Consider the following 23,178-nt stretch of genomic DNA (forward strand, 5'->3'; position numbering starts at 1 on the left):
GTATAAAACACGTAATTTAAGATACAAATATTCTATTGGTAGAACGGCTAAAGATTTATGTACCACAAACATAGAAATTCTGATCAGTTCCATGTGATGCAATTCTCATCAAAGTAAAAAAAATGTGTAGCATGTTTATAATTGTACGCTTTGAATAAATATACCCAAGATGGGAAGGAACTTCCATTTGGACTAGGCATCAACGAAAACTGAAACCTCTGACTCCAATCTGATCCCTGAAAGACCTTTCCAGAGTCTAGCTTCTGGCTCTGCACACTTCAAACCTTCTTTCCCCTCCAGTACCCACAGACTTAGAGGTGCTTGGAGGCCACCCCTACACGGGGCCAGCTAATGATAATGTAACTCTCCAAGGAAGTGACTGCAAACTACACAAATGTATCACAGTCAATGAAAAATAAATGGACACCAACTCCTCTAACCCCTATGTCTCCAAAAAACTCCCGTGACCACTCCATCATAGCCAATACAAAGTGTAATAAAGTAAAAGCTGGAAGGCAAAGAGATAGTAGTCTTAACCTATGTTGATCACAATATCTTACTCTTACAAATGTTCAAAACTAAAACAAAAAACAAAAACAAAACAAAACACCAAAACTTAAGATTAGGTGAACACGTTGGGAGGGTCCCTCCTGGGTTTGGGAACGGACTTTTGCAATTAAGGATCCTGAAGCTTACGTGTCACTGGTTTTGTTGTAAGTCTTCAGGAAAGGCCAGAAAATGTAGTTACTACATGAGCAGGCATGGACCCATGTCAAGGCATAGGTTCTGCTGCTAAAAGCAAGAATGAGAGAATGGATACAGGAAAGCCATTAGCAATCACTAATCTCTAGCTAATCTCTAGTCAGCTTCTTTCGGTGATAATCTCTGTCCAGGGAGAGAAGAGTTGAGAAAATAGGCAAATGTTTGCTAATGCCACTCATATTTTCATGGCTTACATCATGACTGTGGAAAAACTCACAGTAGTGGTTGGTTTGTTTCAAATATTTAGAATAATGGAGATTGTATCTTGAACCAAGCTTTGTGTGAACACGACCTCATGCTCATCTAGGAGGCAAAAAAACAAAAACAAAACAAAACGAAGAGACATCTCAGAGTCATGGCTCTCCCCACATCTTCCTATTGTTTGAGAAGCACATATCCTCACACTCACTAACCTTCATGGATAGCTTGTATTTGTTAGCTCTTGCTGCATAACAAATCACCCAAAACTTAATAGCCTATTATTATTTCTCATGAATCTCTGGGTTTGTTCAGGAGTTCCTCGGTTCTCTGCTGGGACAGCTGAGTCTGCGTGGCCAAATGGCCTCATTCACAGACCTAGTGGTTGGCAGGCTGGTGCGTGTGCCAGGATCTCAGCCAGGACAACTTGCATCTGGTCCACATGATCTCAACTCCTCCATATGCTAGCCTGTGCTTCTCTCCATAATGGTCTAGGGTTCCAAAGAGGGGCAAGAACAAGTAGCTTTTAAACTTCTGGTTGTGTCACTTTTGCTAATTTCTTCTGGCCAAATCAAGTTAAACAGTTAAGCTTAAATTCAAGAAGGGAAGAAATAGACTCCATGTTTTGATGTGAAGAGCTTCAAAATATTATGATGACTTTTGCAATCTACCACCATCTATACTCGAGCCAGAATCACTTCAAATCTTCCCAAATGGGAAATATGCAAACCCACAACCCTGGGGCCCTGAAGTCTCATTCAATTATGGTTTAAGACTCAAAGCCCATGATCCCATGATCTGTATCAGGTCCAGATGCAGATGAGGCTGCTTGTACTCAAATCATCAAGAACAGCTTCTCTGGGTCCAGAGACCTGGTGAACTAAGAATACAAACTATCTGTCTACCTCCCTTCAATGAAAACACACTGGTGAGACCAGAACAGGATAACCAGAGTGGACACTCCCATTCAAAAAAAGGAAAAGCAGAAAGCTGGAAATATTCCTTGGCTGGAGTCTAGATCTTCTCCCTGAGAATGGTTACTCTTTGTGCCACTTTCTGATCTCATCTCCCTCTAAAACATCCTTCCTTTTTAATAAGAAATGCCCCATGTTTCCAGAAGATAATGTTTCTGAGGTTTCTTCCTAGCCATGCAAGTTGGAATCCTAGAGGTCTTTTCTCATTTTCAACTGTCTCTGCCCTTTTTGGTCCAAGCTGGAATTACTTTTCCTAGCATAATTTTCTTAAAAATTATGTGCACGTCCTATGTTAATTAGCTGGGTTCGTTTCATACTCCAAACACCACACCCATAATTCTTCCAAAGAGATTTCTCTGTACTGGACTGCATATTAGGTAACTGAATAATTGGACAATGTTAAACCAGACTCTTGGCTGAATTTGTTTCTGGTTCTGGTTCTGATGCTTACTGTTTCTGGATGATTGTGTCCACACCAGTGGCAGCAGTGTAAAAGGGGGGTGGGGGTGGAGGCTATTATTATGGTCAGTTCCTTAAGAGACTTCTATTGGGTATCAGATGTCAGGAATGGTGGCAACTGGTTGGTTCAGTCAGTTAAGCGTCTGCCTTCAGCTCAGGTCAGGATCCCAGGGTCCTGGGATTGAGCCCCACGTCGGGCTCCCTGCTCAGTGGGGAGTCTGTTTATCTCCTCTCCCTCTGCCTCTCTACCTGCTCCTGTTCTCTCTCTCTCTCAAATAAATAAATAAAATCTTGAAAAAAAAGAAAAGATGTCAGGAATGGGTATGACAGTAAATGTAGAATGTGGTATATTTAGCCTTTTCTTCAGCTTGTATTTGTTTTTTATCTGCAACAATAAGGGCTCCTTTAACTCTAAAGATTCTTCTTCCTTATCCAAAAACTCTAGCCCTTTGTATTTTCACTTATAAGGGGTCCAATATTGTCAAACTCCATGAAAATAGGATTTCTATACTAAATATGAAAAGAAACAGAATTTCTGGCAGGCTCTTTGAGTTCTCTAAATAAATGAATTAATTCCAAATCAATGTCCCTGCAGGGTTTTTAAATAAGGCTAAAGAAAGAAGAGAGGACAAATCTGTATCACTTCAAATTAGAAAAATTGATCCAGAAAAATAAGGCTTTCTACAAGGCATGTAAACCAAGAATTAATGGTTCTACAAAATATAATCGAGTTCGGCCTTTAAAAAATGATGGAAATCAATGACACTATTACAAGGTATATGGACAATGAAAAAAATAGTTCTGCCGAATTCAGAAGAGAACAAAATTGCAGGGATGCACAACAATGCTCCCTCAACCGATCTAATGGTCTTAATTATACGGTTTTGTCTCTTTAACTGAGAAACATTCTTAATAGCTACTAACAACTCCATTTCTACCTTAAGAGCTGTAACTTTATCACAATTAGCTCTTCTAATTTTCTAAAGAGTTGATAAAATTTGCATTTCATGAATAGAAAATATATTTGGAGCAAACAGTTTGATATACCTTGATCCCCTCTACAGGGAATGAACAAACGACATTATAAGTAGTCTTAAAATCTAACGGCGTAGGGGGCTTCACTTCGGGCAATGCTACAGTACCTGAGATCAGATTTATCCACACACAGTAAAGAAGTAGGGAAATGGACAAAACATGAGAAAGTGTTTGTGGACATTAGAGAACATGCAGCAAAGGACAATCCCCAAAGGAAGAGCAACATCTAGGAGGGTGATACAGTCACCCCAGCTTTCTGCCTGGAAGCACTTTCTCAACTGTGCTGGAAAAGAGAACCCCAAGCAGAACCCCAAGCAGAGCACAGGAGTGTCACTGAGTCCAGGAAGGAAAGACTGGCACTCAGCCACATGGCTGTACTTGTGGAAAAGAACCAGGAATGAGAAAACCATACAAAGAAAGAGCCCCAGGAATCTGCATGGGGATCTGCTCCAGACTATAACTTAATACTAAGTTGTGCATGCATCAGGTGAAATTTCACCAAGTCAGGAAAGAGCAACAGAAAAACTGCAAGAACTCTTACAAGGAACTGAGAGATGTTTGAGTTTTAACCAGGCAGGACAGGGAGGCCACAGTACCCACCCAGAATAGACACCTGAGGGTTACTGCTAAGTTGTAGGGGTAAACCAGCCTCATGGGGAAGTCCACACTACACACCCCTGAAATACCAGCCTCTAGAGGATCAAGCAAATTCGCAAGTATCTTAACTGTCTTCCAGAAGAAAAAAACTCTAGTGCTTAAGACAACAAAATCTAACACTCAGCAACACAGGAATCACAATGTGATTCCTTCAATTAAAATCAATAGACTGAGAAGTTGGAAAATGCCACCCAGGAATGAGGGGGAAAAAGTCAACAATAGAAAACACTAGAAATGACCCAAAATGATAGTATCAGACAAGGACTTAAAAGAGAGCTATCGTAAATATGTTCAATATTTTACTTAAAGGAAAAACACACACATAATGAAAAATACAAAGAAAGGCCAAATTAAGTCCTGGAGATGAAATATACACTATCTGAAGTGAAAAACTGGATGGGCTTAATACAGATTAGATACTTTAGAAGAAAAGATTGGTGAACTTGAAGATACAAGAATAGAAACTATGCAAACTGAATAACAGAGCAAAAAAGAGACAAAAAATGAACAGAACTCCAGTGATTTTTGGACAATGTCATACTAATTTATGTGTAAGAAAAAGAAAAATCAAAAGAACAGCCTGCAGATTTCACAAATTTGATAAAGACAATAAACACAAAGATCCAAGAAATATATACACAACGAAAACCATACCAAATACATAATTAAGTTGCTGAAAACCAATGATAGAGAGAAATCTTAAAAGTAGCCAGACAGGAAGACAAATATTTTAATAAAAAAATCACCAATTCCTCAAAAGGCATGACAGTTCTAAGTTTATACAGGCAATTAATTACAGAGCTTCAAATATATGAAGAAAAACATGACAGGATAGAAAGTAGACAGACTGAATATTGTCACTAGAGATTTCAATCAGTAAGAACCTAGACATTCTTAATAACACTGTCAATCTAACTAATCTAACTTACATTTATAGAACATTCTATCCAACTACAGTAAAATGTACATCCTTTACACATGTTCATCAGACATTCAACAAGAGAGATCACACGCTGGACATAAAACTAGTCTCAAATTGATAAGGCCTAAAGACTTAGGAAGCATGTTTTCTGATAACAAAGGAATTAAATTAGGGAATCCATAAGAATAATCACATCTGGAAAATCTTCCAGCATACTTCCAAACACTACATGGGTCAAAGAAATGATGAAGAAAATTAGAAAATATTTCAAGATGATTGAAAATGAAAATAAAAATTAAGGGGATCAAGCTAATACAGAATTTAAAAGATAAATTTATAGCTCTAAATGCTTACACTAGGAAAGAAGAAATGATATCTAACAACGGTGAACAAAGTTTCCATTTTAAGAATAAAAAAGAATAGCTTTGAGTTAATAAAAGGTATCTATGAAAACCCTATACCTAACTCATATTTAATGGCGGAAGAATTGGTAATGACCTCAAGACTGGAAATGACCTCAAGAAAATGAAATAAAACACCTATAGATTAGAAAGAATTAAAACTGTTTTTACTTGCACATAACATGATCACATATATAGAAAATCCTAAAGAATCTATTAGAAAGTTACCATAATTGCCACATAAATTTAGTAAATTTGGAAGATCAGTACTTAAAGAGGTATTGTTTTTCTATATACATCAATAAACAATTAGATGCTGTTACTTTTTTCCCTTACTGTTAATCCTGTTTTGCTTGGTTCCATTGCCAATTCCCAACTGTTAATTTGTCATCCAGCCTTTTCACGTACTATATTCAAAACAAAACTGTTAACCATAGCCCTGGAAGAGCCTCCTCCCATTACCTGTAGATTACAAAAATGGCCACAAACTCTTCCCATCTCGTATGCATACTCCTCTGAAGTATGACTTTGTAGCTCTTCCCATCAGGAGACAGTCTGTTCTCTAGGTCCTTGAATTTGGGCTTGCCCACATGACTTAGGTGTTTAGTGGAACCTTAGCAAATGCGTCAGAAGCAAAGACATGAAAAGTGCTTGGGCATTGGAGTTTACTTTCTCTTCATGCTCTTTGGAGCCCTGTGACTCCTGCTGTATGAGGAATCCAGAGCTAGCCTCCTGATGGATGGAGAACCCACAGAGCCAAGAGACGATGCCAACAGAAGCCCTCCTGCACCTTCCAGCTACAGCCAGGCTGACAGCTGACCACTGAGAGAAGCCAAGCTGTCTCAGACCAAATGGCATGAGCACCCAACCCCCGGGATCGTGAGGAAAAATGCTTGCACGAAACCACTAAATTCTGGGGTGATTTATTACACAGTAATATCTAACTGGTACAGGTCACTCCTGTTCTCGTTTCAGTAGTGAAAGCAAATCACGTGCCCACAACTCACTTCCATGTCCAGTGTCCCCAGCAGGTGTGGGAAGTAAGCTCCTAATGGACAGTAATGCTCTATGCTGAGGGGTTAGGCTGCAGATCGTCTTTGCTCTTTAGAGATATATGTGGATACATTTAGAAGCAAAAATGACATGATGTCTAAGTTTTCATGTAAAATAGTCCTTAAAGGAAAGGAGGGAGAGGAGGAAGAAGGCAGAGGAATAGAGGAAGTGTGGCTGACGAGTGGTAATTACTGGACATGGGATGGGAGAGAGTGCATTCATCTGTTTGGGCTGTCATAATAGAATACCACAGGTGGCTGGTTTAAACAAGAGCTCTTTCTTTTCTCACAGTCCTGGAGTCCGGAAGTCTGACATGAGGGTGCTGTCATGGTTGACTGCTGGTGAGAGCCTTCCTCCTCACTGCAGCGGGTCATCTGGGTCCTCACGTGGCCTTCCTGTGTGCATGCGTGTGGCGAGAGACCTCTCTCTTCATCTTGTTACACTCCCGAGAGATTCAGACTTCACCCTTATGATCTCGTTTAACCTTAGTTACCTCCAAAAAGCCCTATTTCTAAACAGAGTCTAAACAGGCCCTCAACAGATGAATTTGGGGTGGGGACATGATTCAGTCCATAGCAGGGGGATTTATTATGCTATCATTTCTAACTGTTTACGTTTGAAAACTTCCATAAGATTTAGAAGATGTAACTGTATTTTGGCTCCTGTGTGTTTCTACTTGATTTAGTGAGAAACAGAAAACGCTGGAAGGTTCTATGGTCCTGTTATACCGATAAACACCTCTTGACGAGGTAATTAGAAATGCTTGTTCGAGAGAATAAAGCTGTGAATTTGCTTTAATATCCAATCTCCTACCTCCTTCCAGGTTGCTGGTACTACTAGAGTTCCACGTTGCCACAGAAAGAGAGAGAGGGCGGCCAGCTTCCCCATCCACCTACAAGTGGCTTTAGCTTCGATTAGAAGGGACATGCTGGGAGAAGAGGGTAAGAAAGGTGTTACTGGAACAGGAACTGTCCCATGCTGGCCCTGAGCTCCCTGGGCCCAGCGCTGCTGCAGCTTCCTTGAAACAGATGGATGCATATGGTCACTTGGAATTCCTTCCTTAACCACAGAAAGTCGATGGCCCACTTCCAGACTCTGGCGGAGACTCTCTGCTCCCACAGAGAGCAGTCCTGGACAGGCCTCATGGAAACCTTCTGCCAGCAATCTCCCCTGTGAGGCCCATATCTGATCCATAGAAAACACTCACCCTTCCTTTTCCCCCCAGTCTGTGCCTGTCAACCTAGATCACAGCAGCGGCACTCAGCTCTGTCCCCAAGGCAGCAACCTGTGTCTTAGTTTCCAATTGCACAGCAACACAGCATCACAAATTGATTATTTTACAGTTCAGGAGAGGAGATGTCCAAAATCAGTTTCACTGAGCTCAAAATCGAGGAGCCACTAGGGTGGCATTACTTCTTAGGGTTCTGAAGAAACGGAGAGAACCCATTCCTTGCCTTTTCCACCTTCTAGAGGCTTCCTGTAATCCTTGGTTCATGCCACACTGCTCTGATCTTTACTTCCATTTTGATGTCACCTCTGGCTGACCATCTCATCTCCTTCTCCAAAGGATTCTTGTGATGCCACAGGGCCTACCTGGTTATCCAGAATCATCTCACCACCTCAAAATCCTAGCCGCTTTTGCAAAGTCCTGTTTGCCAAGTAGGGTAACATATTCACTAGTTCCAGGGATTATGATATAGATACCTTTGGGGGACCTTGTGCTTACAACATCCTGTCTTCTATATTTCTTGGGGATTGGGGTGAGTTGGACTCCAATTCATTATGCCTCTGCTTCAAAGAACACACAGCAGCCTTCCCTGGTTTCCTCATGGAAATCCCTCCCACCAGGCTCGAACTAAAGAAGGTAGCACTCCACTCCTTCCCCAGGGAAGCACTTTCTTCTCCTGTCCCCACACAAAGGGCTATCTGGCCTCTTCTCTGATCCTTCTTCGTCTGTCAGACAGCTACTGAGTTGTGAAATAGTACCTTCACATTTCTTTTACAGAATTTGTATGCAGTGCTTTCACTCCACTTGGTATCTTGATATTCATAGAATCAGCACCTTAGCTGAAACTGAGGTGTGGAATGTTCCCCTCTAACATCCTGTACATAACTATCTCCCTAAAACAGAAACATGAAATTATAAATAGATCCTCATGAAATGTTAAATTCTTAAAGCTTGTCTTCTATTTGGTGACAGAATGTATTTAATGAGTCAAAGGAATTTCAATATTCAAAGGTGAATATTAAATGAATAACATTCTATAGAACACAAAAATACTTTTAGGAGAGTAGTTTTGCTTCTGAAAAGCTTTTTACTGTTTCTTCTTGAATTAAGAACTATCACTCACTATGGACTCTGAGAAACAAACTGAGGGCCTCAGAGGGAGGGGGATGGGGGAATGGGATAGACCGGTGATGGGTAGTAAGGAGGGCAAGTATTGCATGGTGCACTGGGTGTTATACACAACTAATGAATCATCGAGCTTTGCTTCGGAAACCGGGGATGTACTGTATGGTGACTAACATAATATAATAAAAAATCATTAAAAAAAAAAAAAGAACTATCACTCAACCAATCTTCTGTTCATATGAAAAAAGAGTAATTTGGGCTGGAGAGCAAACTTCACCTGCAAAACAGTAAATGTGATATGTGATGTTGGCATATTCTATTTTGCCTCAAGAAATGTATTTTTTTCATTCTTAAACCTTTCTCTCATAGTGTGATAGCTAAAACATTCATGAAATCCGTAAAATAATGGTGCCATAATTTATATATATACATTATTAGGCATTTCTCCTCAAATGATGAGAATGAATAGAGTGTTTATGCAAAAATGAAACTGTAGCATTTGATTGTCAGATCAGAATATTTCTTCCATCAAATATTTCATCAAAACATAGATCTTGAATCTCTAAGAACACACAAAAAAAATGAGATGGAGGCCCTATTGGTATATTAGTTTGAACTCTTCTGGGATGCCAGTAACAAATTAAGTACAGTTTCAGCCAAAAAAAAGGGGGGGGGACGCAACGATAGAATGTATTGCACAGAGCTCACAGGCCGGGAACGCAGCTGGACTGGAGGAAATTTCTAAACTGTTTCTTATCTCCACTCCCTCTGGTTTTCTGCATTGTTCTCTCTGGCGGCAGGGTGACATGAGAGAATATATGACAGCCAAAATCCTAAGTCTTTACCCATCAAGTGACTAGAAGAGATTTCTTTTTATTTCTTTTTCATTTTTTTAAGGTTTTATTTATTTATTTGAGAGACAGAGAGAGTGAGAGAGAGCATGAGAGGGGGGAGGGGCAGAGGGAGAAGCTGACTCCCCGCTGAGCAGGAAGCCTGATGTGGGACTCGATCCTGGGACTCCGGGATCATGACCTGAGCCGAAGGCAGACGCTTAACCAACTGAGCCATCCAGGCACCCAAGAGATTTCTTTTTAGTTCAAATTCCCAAGGAAGAGATGGCCGACCCTGGCTGGGGTCATGTACCCATTCCTGCAGTAATTAACTATGGCCAGGAGATCACACTGCGTGAAGACAGCATCCACTACAGATGAGCGTGAGATGGACAGGTGCAAGAAAGACAACTGTAACAAGTCACTCCAAAGTGCTGGGATAGCATAATGCTGAATACCTAAGGGACGGTTCACATCTGGACTCATAAATCCTATAGGTCTCTGAGAGTGTGCACTTCCAGTCCTGTATTATGTTTGCTTCTTCCATCCATGGAAGTGTCATCGAGCAAGGCCATATTTATTTTACCATCACTGATGGGGGATATTCATAGAAGGATGCAGGCAGTAAAAATTTAAATACCAACCCATGTGGTTATAACCTCACAGAGGAGGTAAACCAGAGCCCAGGCCAGGACTGATAAACTCCCCTGTTTTCTATCTCTAAAAGTGGGTTGAGTTTATCCTGTGACTGTAGCCCCTGAGGGACTCAATTTTGTGTGGTAATCTTGGCTGCAAATTCCTGTCTCTGTAGGTATCAAGGCCTTCTGTCAACAAAACCAGTCAAACCTTCCAGGCCCGCCATGGTGTCAGTTTGCCAACGGAACCCTGACGTCAGTAGGATGTATGGAAATCTCGTACAAACACAACTTATCAAACATAGTTTGCATTCAATGCTAAGAACTTTTAAGTTGTAATGAAAAGTCTGATTCAAACCATTCCCTCTTTCAAAATTTCCATGTTTAACTATAATAATTCTAAAGGTACAGGGTTTTCTTCACTTCTTCATAAAGCTAAACTATTTCAGGGAATAATCTCGGTGAGAAAATCATCTACATGTCTCCTGAATCACAGTTAGAACTGTTCTACAGCAAGATACTCTCTTCGGGTTTTGCCTACACCGAGGAGTCTCTCAGGCAATGTACCCTCAAATGGAAGCACATTCTGGCATCTTTACCTCATGCCATTCACCCGAGAAACACCTAATGGCATGGCAAAAGAAGAAAACCCTGTCAAAATAAGGAGTTATGAAACTTAAGCAGGTAAGGGGATCCTTTGTGGGAGAGTTAAAAACAGAAATGATGAATAGACTTTAAAAAACAGTTTCTCACTACACTCTATGGTAAGCAGAAGTAGCCTATTATTTTACTTAAAAGAAAAAGAAAACATGAAGATATTTACACAAAGTTTACAAGGGTTCAATTGCTAAAACCTATGGTCCTCATTATTTCCAAACAACATTCACAGAGAAATACATAGCTCTAATTGCAGATTTTTTAAAAATGGAAATGTTAAGAACCCTTTTCCAAAAGCCAGAGAAAGGGGTGCCTGGGTGGCTTATCTCACGGTCATGAGTTCAAGCCCCGTGTTGGGCTCCATGATGGGTGTGGAGTCTACAATCAACCAATCAATCAATAGCCAGAGAAAGAAGAGCAATGCAAACCACAAAAACAGGAGAAGGAATAATGATGAACAAAAGGCCACAGCAGGAGAAAGCAAACATTAAATAGACAAAGTGCGCAATACCAGAGCTGGTTTTCTGAAAAGATTAATACAAGTGTCAGACCTCTAAGACTGAACTTTTTAAATGGAGAAAACCCAAGTAGCATTATCAGGAATGAGAAAGGTGAAATTAGTATACACTTTAAAGGATCAGAAGAAATTAGAAAGATCTTTATGACAATAAATTTGTCAACTTTTGATGAAATGGCCAGATTCTTTAAGAAAATAATACATCTTACACAACTGAACAAGAAAATACAGAAAAATTTTAATAGTTCAAGATCTTTCAGAAAATTGACTCTTGGGGTGCCTGGGTCACGCAGTCGTTAAGCGGCTGCCTTTGGCTCAGGGCGTGATCCCGGCGTTCCCGGATCGAGTCCCACATCGGGCTCCTCCGATGAGAGCCTGCTTCTTCCTCTCCCACTCCCCCTGCTGTGTTCCCTCTCTCGCTGGCTGTCTGTCACAGAAATAAATAACATCTTTAAAAAAAAAAAAAAAGAAAAGAAAAGAAAATTGACTCTGTAACTGAAAAACTACACATGAAAAAAAAACTTGAGGCCCAGATAACTCCGCTTGAAAATGCTTTTAAATACTTAAGGAAAAACTAACCAATCTTACAAAAACTCCTTCCGCGAACAGAGAAGAATCAAGTATCACAATTCATATTAAGAGGCCAGGATAACATTCATCTAAAATCCTTTAAAAAGGATATTAAAAGAAAAGTATAGACCAATTTCTCTAATAAATGTAGATGCAAAAATCCAAAAGGTACATATGCAAATCAAATCCAGTTTTATAGAGAAAGGGTAATATATGATATGACCAAATAGCATTTATTCCAGGAATGCAAAGTTGGTTTAACATTAAAAATTCAGTCAAGTACTTGACTACAGTAACAGAATAAAGGAGAAAACCATGCATTTCAACAAATACAACAAAAGCACTTGATAAAATCCAAATCCCATCCATGGTAAAAACTCAGCTAACTAAGCATTAAAAACACTTTCTTAATATCATGGAGGGTAGCTACAGAACACCTATTTCAATACCATATAAAAAAGATGAAAGACTATGATTATCAGTGCAAAAATCCTCAACAAAATACTAGCAACGAAAAAGCACATTGAAAGGATAATACAACATGGCCAAGCAAGATTTATTCCTGGAATGAAAGGATGATTCAACATATGAAAAATCAATCAGTGTTAATATGCCACATTGACAGAAGGAAGAGGGAAAGACATGATCATCTCGATGCAGAAAACGCATTTGACAAAATTAACTGAAAGAAACAAACAAACAAAAAACTAGGAACAGAAGGAAATTACTTCAACATAATCAAGGCCACCTCTGAAAAGCCCATAACTAAAATCATACTCAGTGGTGAAGAAAATCTTTTTCCTCTAAGATCAGGAACAAAACAGAGATGCTAACTTTTATCACTTCTATTCGATATAGTACTAGAAGTCCTAGCCAAAAGCAATTAGACAAGAAATAGAAACAAAAGGCACCCAAATTAGAAAGGAAGTTAAATTATCTCTGTTTCCAGATGACAAGATATTATATACAGAAAACCCTAAAGATTCTGGGGAAAAAACAAAAACAAAAACAAAACCCTGGTAGAATAAACAAAATCAGCAAAGTTGCAGGATACAATAATATCAAGACACAAAAGTCAGTTGTTTCTACACACTAACAATGAACAATCCAAAAATAAGCTGAAGAAGACAATCCCATTTACAAGAGCATTAAAAAGAATACAATACTTAGGAATATATTTAACGAAGGAAGTGAAAGACTCGTACGCTGAAAACTACAAAATACTGCCGGAAGAAATTTAAAGACGACACAAATTGATGGAAAGACATTCTGTGTTCATGGTTTGGACGGCTCAGTATTGTTAGGAATGTTAGGATCAATACCATTCAAAGTGATCTACAGATTTAATACATTCCTTATCAAAATCCAAAAAGTATTTTCTGCAGAAATAGAAAATTCCACCCTAAAAAATATTATGGACTCTCAAGGGGTCCCAAATAGTCAAAATAATTTTTGCTGAATTATGTACCCCCAAAATTCCTATGTTGAAGCTCTATCCTCTCCCAGCCCAAATACCCTTCCGTAAGCTCAGAGTGTAACTCTATTTGGAGACAGGATCTTTAAAGAGGTGATTAAATTAAAATTAGGGCCTTTGGATGGGCCCTAATCCAATCTGACAGATGTCCTTCTAAGAGGAAATTTAGACACAGAGACACCAGGGATATGCACAGAGAGGAAGGCCATGTGAGAATAGACCAAGAATGGGACCATTTGAAAGCCAAGAAGAGAGGCCACTTAAGAAACCAAACCTGCAGACACTGTGACCTTAAACTTCTAGCCTTCAGAACTCTGAGAAAATAAGTCGGCTGTGTAAGTACCCAGTCTGTGCTTTGTTACAGTCACCCTAGCTAATACAGCAATCCTGAAAAACCAAACTTAGAGGCCTCACAGTTTCGGATTTCAAAACTTATTACAAAGCTCCAGTAATCAGGAGTGTGGTACTAGCATAAAGACAGACATACAGACCAATGGAGTACACGAGGCAGCTCAAAAATAAACCCTCAGATACAGGGTCAAATGACTGTCAACAAGGGTGCCAAGACCATTCCATGGGGAAAGGACTGTCTCTTCCACAGATTGGGTAGGAAAAAATAAATATCCACACGCAAAAAAATGAAAGTTGGATCCTTACCGTAAATCACACAAAAATGGCTCTTTCATCTGCCACCATGCCATGCAGACTGAGGAAGACCAAGAAACTTTCATGCCACAAAAGCCGGGTGTTTCAGCAAACACCGGAAGGACCCAGGAAGCCGGGGTCATGCTGGTGGCATGCACTGCTACACTATCAACTTTGACAAACACCACCCAGGTTTGCTTTGGAAAAGTCGGTGTGAGGCATCATCACGTAAGGAGGAACCTGAGCTTCTGCCCAACTGTCAACGTTAATAAACTGTGGACCTGGGTCAGCAAACAGACACAGGTAAACACTGCCAGAAAGAAGACCAGAGCTGCTCCTATCACTGATGTGGCGCGATCAGGGTACTACAAAGTTTTGGGGCAAGGAGCTCCCAAAACAGCCCACCATCATGAAGGGCAAATTCTCCATCAGAAGAGCTGGGGAGAAGCTTAAGCACTGGGGGTCCTGTGTCCTGGTAGCTTGAAGCCACGTGGAGGGAGGTCCATTCAATGCTAATGAGTGGGAAAAAAAATATAAAAATGAATTTAAAGTGGATCAAAGACCTAATTTTAAGACCTTAAACTATAAAAGTCTTAGAAGAAAACAGGGGAAAAGCTTCATCACATTGGGTTGGCAAATATTTCCTGGATATAACACCAAAAGCATAAGCAACACGAGTAAAAACTGATAAATAGGACATCAAATTAAAAACTTCTGTGCATCAAAAGATACAATCAACATAATGAAAAGACAACCTACACCATGGAAGAAAATATGTGCAAATCATACATCTTCTAAGGGGTTACTATCTAGCATATTAAAGCACCTCCAGCTCCACAACAAAAAAGCCTAATAACTCAATGAAAAAACAGACAAAGGATCTCCATAATTCTCCAAAGATCCACAAAATGGCCAACGACAATCTGAAAAGATGTTCACCATCACTTATCATTAGCAAAATGCAAATCAAAACCCAAATGAGCTACCGCCTCATACCCATTGGGAAGACCACTAAGAAACAAAATAGAAATCAAGTGTTGGTGAGGATATGGAGAAATCGAAACCCCTGGACAAATGTTGAGAATGTAAGATGGGGCAGGCTCCAGGAAAAATACTAGGGTGGTTTCTCAAAAAACTAAGAATAAAAGTGCCATACGATATGGCAACTCCACTTCTGGGTATAAATCCAAAAGAATTGGGGGCGCCTGGGTGGCACAGCGGTTAAGCGTCTGCCTTCAGCTCAGGGCGTGATCCCGGCGTTATGGGATCGAGCCCCACATCAGGCTCCTCCACTAGGAACCTGCTTCTTCCTCTCCCACTCCCCCTGCTTGTGTTCCCTCTCTCACTGGCTGTCTCTATCTCTATCGAATAAAATAAAATAAAATCTTTAAAAAAAAAATCCAAAAGAATTGAAAACAGGGTCTCAAAGAGGTATTTGTAGTACACTGACTTTCACAGCAGCAGTACTCACAAGAGTGAAAAGATGGAAGCAATCCAAATAAAATGTGTGGGAGGGGGACGCCTGGGTGGCTCAGTGGGTTAAGCGTCTGCCTTTGGCTTGGGTCATGATCCCAGGGTCCTGGGATCGAGCCCCTCATCGGGGTCCTTGCTCAGCAGAGAACCTGCTTCTCCCTCTGCCCCTCCCCCCACAGCCACTCATGTGCACTTTCTCTCTCACTCTCTTTCTCGCAAATAAATAAATAAAATCTTTAAAAAAAAAGAAAAAGAAGAAAATGTGGAAGGTACAAACAAAGGGATATTATTCAGCCTTAAAAAGGAAGGAATTCTGATGCATGCCACAACGTGGATGAATCTTGAGGGCATTATGCTGAGTGAAATAAACCAGTCACAAAGAGACAACTATGTATGATTCCACTTACAAGAGGTACCTAGAGTAATCAAATTTATAGAAACAAAGTTAGGACGGTAGTTGCCAAGGGCTGGGCAGAAGGGAAAATGGGGAGTTGTTTAACGGGTATAGAGGTTCAGTTCTGCAAGACCAGAAAGTTCTGGAAATTGATTACCTAACAACTGTGAATATATTTCACCTTCAGCAAATGACCCTTGCAATATAATCGCTGTTAAATAAGAATATTAAGGACATAGATCGGGATGGATACTGAATTTCCATGTATTTGCAAACTGACATGATATCCAACATTTCTGTTTGGAACTCATAATGGATCAGGGCTTTTTTTGAAAGTAAGGTTTTTAACAGGTAAGACGAGTAGATGAGAATAGAGCTCACTGTTGTCCATCCTGGGAATCTATCCCTCTGGCTGTTTGGTTATTTGTTCACCAAACCATCTTTCCTTCCTTCTTGGGCACACAGCTTGACTTGGTTTCCCATTCTGCAGTTAGGTGTGGCCACAACTGTACTCTGACTAATATGACATGACATATGGCATCTCCAGGCCTGATCCAAAGAACCCTCCCATGTGCTACTGTTCATCTGCTGAGGAAGGGCCTAGAAAGTGCAGAGCTGGGGTTAGAACCCCGGGGGAAGCTGCCAGGCTGGTGACATACACACCAGACCACTGCTTCAGCAAGAAATTCTTGCTGCGATCAGCCCTTAAAATGATGCATTTTTTTAAAATATGAAGTTTAAAAGAAAATACTTAACTAAGCAGTAAAAAATGTTAATCATGGTTGTCCACTAAACATTTTTACTCAGCGTTACATAGGATGGACACCAATCACAAAACAAACACCCTGGAGGTCCATTACTTTCACATGGAGTATCTTCCTAGACCCGGTCTTCACCGAGTTGGGGACCCATGACTACTCCTGGCTTTGTGAGCAATCACATCCTCTGTATCTATTTGCTCATGGGAACACTCCAATTTAGCTGTACAAACCAACCTTCCTCAATATTATATGCAAAGACACCAAACACAATGATCGCGACATTCAAGATGGGATTAGCTGGATTCTTTCCATGGTGAATGCATCTCAAGGACCCTCTAGAAAGATTTTGAACTTTTAAAAAATGCATGGAACATTCTGATAAAAATTATCATCAGCACCTTCTCAAACTAGAGGACAGCAGCAGTAATGGATTAAACACATACACTCACACACACTTTCCTTCTACCATATTGTAGACATAACACAATTAGAAGGACAATATGTGTTTCAGACAATATAAAGCAAAAGTTGGCTGGAAAGGATCTAACAAGATTTTGGCCAGGAATTCTTTCTAAGCATCCAACTCTATAAGCGTAGGTAGTGGTCCATCACTGACTATAATAAGGATCCTGTAAGTTCACACTCGGTGTCCACCTCTAAGCCACTGGCACCTCCAGTGAGAAGAAGCTGAACGAAAGCTATGACGAAAGGCTGCTAGTGACATACACCACCAGGTTTACCAAGGAAGGTGGAAAGACAGGAGGGGTCAGCCGAGAGTGACACAAAATAAACCGTCACGAATTTCTCCCAGAGGAGTTGGCTTCATCGATACAAATAAATCTATTGGATTTATCATCACTTGTATTTCACTGAAAAAAAAGTGAGTTGACCCTTATGACAGCATTAATATAAATGTTAGAGAAAATATGACAAAATTGGCAAGAGTGATGAACGACCCAAGGTTGGGGAACACTATCCTAAGGGCTATAAATAATCAAATCATCTCTCAGATAAAAGCACTGGAGTGAATATTAAAATAACTAAATGATTCTGGGAATCTGAAAAAGAGAATTAACATTTGTTTTAAATTTTGGATTGCTGTTGGAGGACTCACTTTTCTTGATGAGTTAGTTTAATTCCTGGCTGAAATGTTTTCAGTTAATTTTTTTTACTTCCTCATTTTTATGGTGTCAACCAACTTCAGCTTGGACATTCTGAACTCAATGCCTGAAACACGTAGGTCTGCATGTTTTAACTTTCTTATTTTTCAATAATGAGCAAAATGTAAGCCTCAACATCTATATATAAGTTGCCATCTGTTCATAAGATTACATTTATATAAATATTATTGAACATGGATACAGAGTTACGTTAAGTTGCATGTGCAAAAAATTCCAAAATTTTGAGATTAATTAGTTACGGACTATTCTGACCTGAAATATTAATATACATTTGCACACATATATAAATCTAGTCACACAAATACTCAAGCACAAACCTGATTTTTAATTGTTGCCTAAAAATACAGGCTAGCATTTAACACCAGCAAATAACATCAAGTTATCATGTTATATTACGTAGTGTGTGACAACAGGATTATAAAACCTTTTGTGGAATAAAACAATAAATCATACCATTTCCTTGAGCAGAACATGACCAATTATAACTCATTATGAAAGTAAAACTCAAACAAAATAAGTGGGATGAGAAGAAGGTTTGGTTAAACTATAGACCATAAATACCATGAAGAGGACGAGTCACTGCCTCCCGGGAAGCAAGGCCATGTGCTCCACAGCTTGGTGACCACAGTTATCAGAAACGGGTCCCTGCTCCTAGATAGAGTGTAACTGGCCAGCACATTCAGCAAGTCAGAAATTCTTTGAGCCTCAGCGGCCAACATTTTTAAATGGGGAAAATGAATGAGCCAATCTCTGAGAAAACCGAATCACCTCTTCACAGTTTATGCTTCTACGAAAGAGAGAAACCTCAACCAGCCACAAGCCATAAATCACAAATGACAAAGGTAGGGGGATACAATGTGTTCTTCATATCCAATACACTAACATCACATTCTGACTCAGTCAAATAGAGTGGAATGCATAGTCATTCCTCATCACTTTCTACGCTTTGAATATCAACACACTCCAAATATTTGTAGTGGAATCTTCATTTTACCCAAGTATTTGATTTTTTTCTGTCCTCCACGCCTCTCCTAGGCCTAGGCTTCTTGTCTTCTGTTACCTACATGAAGTTATATTTAAGTTAATAGATACTTACTGAATGGCCAATGTGCCCAGGAAGGGAAATTCCTCACTTACTGGGAAGAGGTAGGAAAGAGCAGAGGAACGAAGTTCTTTCCTTATGTAGAGTCGACCTATGGGTCAGGGAAAGAGGTCAACCATTGTAAAGATGCTTTGCAAAATATAAGAGCAAAATTAAAATAGCAATAAAGAAATAGGCATTATTCACTCCATCTCTTATTAGTTTATCTTTGGTTATCCCTCAACATTATCCTGCACATAGACATCAACTTACTAGGAGATCCTGGGCCAGGCAGTGGTTCAGAGTGCAAGTGTCAAATCTATCCATTTGGTTTCCTTGTTTCCCCCACCAAAAGAGAGTCTCTAAAACTAACATCTGACAAAAGGCTTAAATAGAACCACTAGTTTTATTATTGCAAAGCAAAATAATGTCTGATGCAGTAACCCAATGACAAGTGAACATTTACACTCTAATAAGTGATCTTGTGTCTCTGAGAGAGAATTACTCTATATAAGTGAAACAGTACATCTCTCAGATTTGAGATTGATCAGGCTAAACTTGACTCTCAGCATTTCTTGAATGTATACTTTTGAGCTGATTGGAACCTTTCGTCAGCTGCCACTGTAGCTATACCTCACTTCTCAAGCGTTGTCTTGCCTACCTGAGGGCCTGGACACACAAAGGAGTCAGGGCAGACCCAATCTGACCTTCAAAGCAGTTCCAAGAATGAACTTCCAGGGAAGATGGTGGTGTGGGAGGACCCCAAACACCCTATCCCATGGACCCAACTCAATAACAGCCAGGTCAGTGTAAATAACCCAGAAAACAACCCAAAGACAGATAGGACAGACCCTCCACAGCCAAATGTAGAGAAGAGGCCACACTGAAGAGGGGAGGAAGGGCACAGACAAGGTAGGGAGCTAAACGGACCTGCAGGACTGCCCACAGGAGGGAGGGGCACCACGGGTGTAGAGAGCGGAGAGAAGCAGATTCTCAACCCAGGGAGCCTGCATGGGAAAGATGAACCCCCATAATGTTTGACTTTGAAAACCAAGGTTCTTACAATCAGCAGGGCCTAACACCCAGAACTTTAAAAATCAGCAGGCTCCGTTCCAGGAGAGCAGAGGGTGGAATTCCTACCCTTAAGGAGACAGCACAGCAAACGGCCCCACAGAGATAGAGCATAGAAGCAGCAGTTGGAAAAATTCCTGCGGCATACAGGAGAGAGATTGGTTTACTGATCTCAGAGCATGTGCTGGAGGACCTGGGATCTTTGGGAGACCTCTCCAGGAACAAAGGAGCTGGCAGATGCCACTTCCCTCCCCTGCACCTCAGTCCAGATACATGGACACCTGCGAGAACCAGCATAGAGGCAACATTCTCTACCTAACTTGCTAACACCACACCCCACCCCCATGTTCTCCTGTGGACACACACCCTCCAGCCAGGCCTGGAACAGGTCAACTCCTGCAGCAGACCCACACAACACTTGCTAACACCACAAGCCCACCCCGAACTCCCCCCCACCTGCTACATTTCTGCAGATCCACTCCCTCCACCCGACCTGCCTCAATCCCTTCCCACAGGGGACCACACAGACCTTACTGGTACAACACGCCCCATCACCGTGTTCTTCTGCCAATAAACCCCCTCCACTTACTCCTGTCTAGAGCCCACATGAAGGAGTGCCACAAGCCTGGCAGTGTGCCAGCAGCCCTCACGGGGGTCAGCACCACTCCAAAGTGACCCCTACCCAAGGGAGAGAGAGGAGATAACCACACACACCGGTCTGAGTGCAGCCCCAGCAGTGGGGGTCTGACGGCAGGCGCTGTTCAACAATGAACACTTCCCAGGGGACAAGACAGGGAAAGCACCCAGTAGTTCAGTGCTACTGTATCTCTGGCAAATACTTGGTCTGACTCAACTTAAGCCCAAGATGGCCCCACAATGGCCTATTAACACAGGGACCAAACCCTGCCCAAAACAGGCAGAGAACCATTGCAGATGATTGAAGTGCCAGGTTCTGGAGAACAGGGGACACTGCACTAGAGGACACTATTCAGAACTCTTCTTCATAAGGCCACTACTTTCAAGAGCAGGAGACATAGCTTTCCTTACAGAGTTAAAATGAGGAGACAAAGGAGTGTGTTAAAAATGAAAGAATAGGATAAAATGACAGCAAAAGAGCTAAACAAAATGGAGATAATATGCCTCACAGAGAATTTAAGGTAATGGTCATAAAGATACTCACTAGACTTAAGATTGTATTACCTCAGTGAGACTATAAAGAAAAACAAAATCAGATATGAAGAACTTAATAGCTGAAATGAGTAATACTCTAGATGGAACATGTTGTAGACTAGAGGAAGCAGAATGGACCAGTGACCTGGAGGACAGAGTAATGGAAAGCAATCAAAGCTGAACAGAAGACAAAGAAACTCAGCAACACCACCAAGCATAATAATATTTGTATTATAGGGATTTCAGAAGGAGAAAAGAGAGAAAAGGGGGTGGAAAATTTATTTGAAGTACTAATAGCTAAAAACTTCCAAATTTGGGGAAGGAAACAGAAACCCAGATCCAGAATGTAGAGAGAGCCCCCAACAAAATTAACCCAAGGAGGTCTACACCAAGATACATAGTAATTAAAATGGTCAAAAGTAGTAACAAAGAGAAAAATTTTAAAGCAGCAAGAGAAAAGAAAGCAGTTACATACAAGGGAAACCCCATAAGACTATCAGTTGATTTCTCAGCAGAAATTTTGCAGGCCAGAAGAGAGTGGCATGATATACTCAAAGCGCTGAAAGTAAAAAACCTACAGCCAAGAATACTGTATCCAGTAAGGCTATCATTCAGAATAGAAGGAGATAAAGAGTTTCCCAGACAAACAAAACTTAAAGGAATTCATCAGCACCAAACCAGCTCTACAAAAAAACGTTAAAGGGGACTCTGAGTGAAAGGGAAAGACCATAAGTAGGAGTAAGAAAAGTAGGAAGCCAAAGCAGTAAAAATAAGTATATCTACAAAAATCAGTCAAGGGATTCACAAAATAAAAGGATGTGAAGTATGACACCAATACCTAAAACATGGGAGGGGAAAGAAGTAAAAATACGGGTTCAAACCTAAGTGACCTTCAACTTAATATAGATTACTACGTGCATTTTATACACAAACCTAACGGTAACCACAAATCAAAAACCGGTAACACAGCTGCAAAAAACAAACACACAACAACAAAACAAACAAGAAGTGAGAGAAGGAGAAAGGAATCTAAGTCAATCACTAAAGAAGGACAGCAAACCATGAGAGAAGAGTGCAAGAGAAAAGAACAACAAAAGCAACCATAAAACAAATAACAAAGTGGCAGTAAGTACCTATCTATCAAGAATTACTTTGAATGTAATGGGCTAAATGCTCCAATCAAAAGACATAGGGTGATGGAATGGATTAAAAAAACAAGACCCATATATATGCTGCCTACAAGGGACTCATTTCAGGCCTAAAGACACCTGCAAATTGGAAGTGAAGGGATGGAGAAACATTTATCATGCAAATGGTGTGAAAAGAAAGACAGGGTAGCAATTCCTAAACAAAACAGACTTTAAAACAAAGTAACAAGAGACAAAGAAGGGCACCATATAATAATAAAGGGGACAATCCAACAAGAGGATATAACAATTGTAAATGTTTGGACCTAACATGGGAGCACCCCAGTACATAAAACAGCTATTACAAACATAAAGTAATAGACAGTAATACAATAATAGTAGGGGACTTAACACCACACTCACATCAATGGATAGATCATCCAAACAGAAAATCAATAAGGAAACAATGGCTCTGAATGACACGTTGGACCAGATGGATCTAACAAATATATTCAGAACATTCCACCCTAAAATAGCAGAATACACATTCCTTTCAAGTGCACATGGTACATTCTCCAGAATGCATCACATATTAAGCCACAAAACAAGTCTCAACATATTCAAAAAGATCGAAGTCATACCATGCATCTTTTTTGATCACGATGCTAAGACACCAAAAATTAACCATGAGGAAAAATCTGGAAAGAACACAAGTATATGGAGGTTAAATAACATGCTACCAAATAATGAATGGGTCAATCGAGAAATCAAAGACTAA

General features: G+C 40.3%; 1 long non-coding RNA gene and 1 pseudogene across 1 annotated transcript in view; one reads left to right on the forward strand and one right to left on the reverse strand.

Moving 5' to 3' along the window:
* LOC123001910 (uncharacterized) overlaps positions 1–20,487 on the reverse strand; it is a 31,821-nt gene extending 11,334 nt beyond the window's left edge. The window contains exon 1 of the long non-coding RNA XR_006411210.3: positions 19,048–20,487. This is a non-coding gene — a long non-coding RNA (uncharacterized LOC123001910). The remainder of the gene's footprint in view (positions 1–19,047) is intronic.
* Positions 14,192–14,626, forward strand: LOC123001909 (60S ribosomal protein L27a-like; annotated as a pseudogene).
* Positions 20,488–23,178: the final 2,691 nt, after the last annotated feature.

Source organism: Ursus arctos, unplaced genomic scaffold (genome assembly GCF_023065955.2).
Source record: "Ursus arctos isolate Adak ecotype North America unplaced genomic scaffold, UrsArc2.0 scaffold_9, whole genome shotgun sequence".
Lineage (NCBI taxonomy): Eukaryota > Metazoa > Chordata > Mammalia > Carnivora > Ursidae > Ursus > Ursus arctos.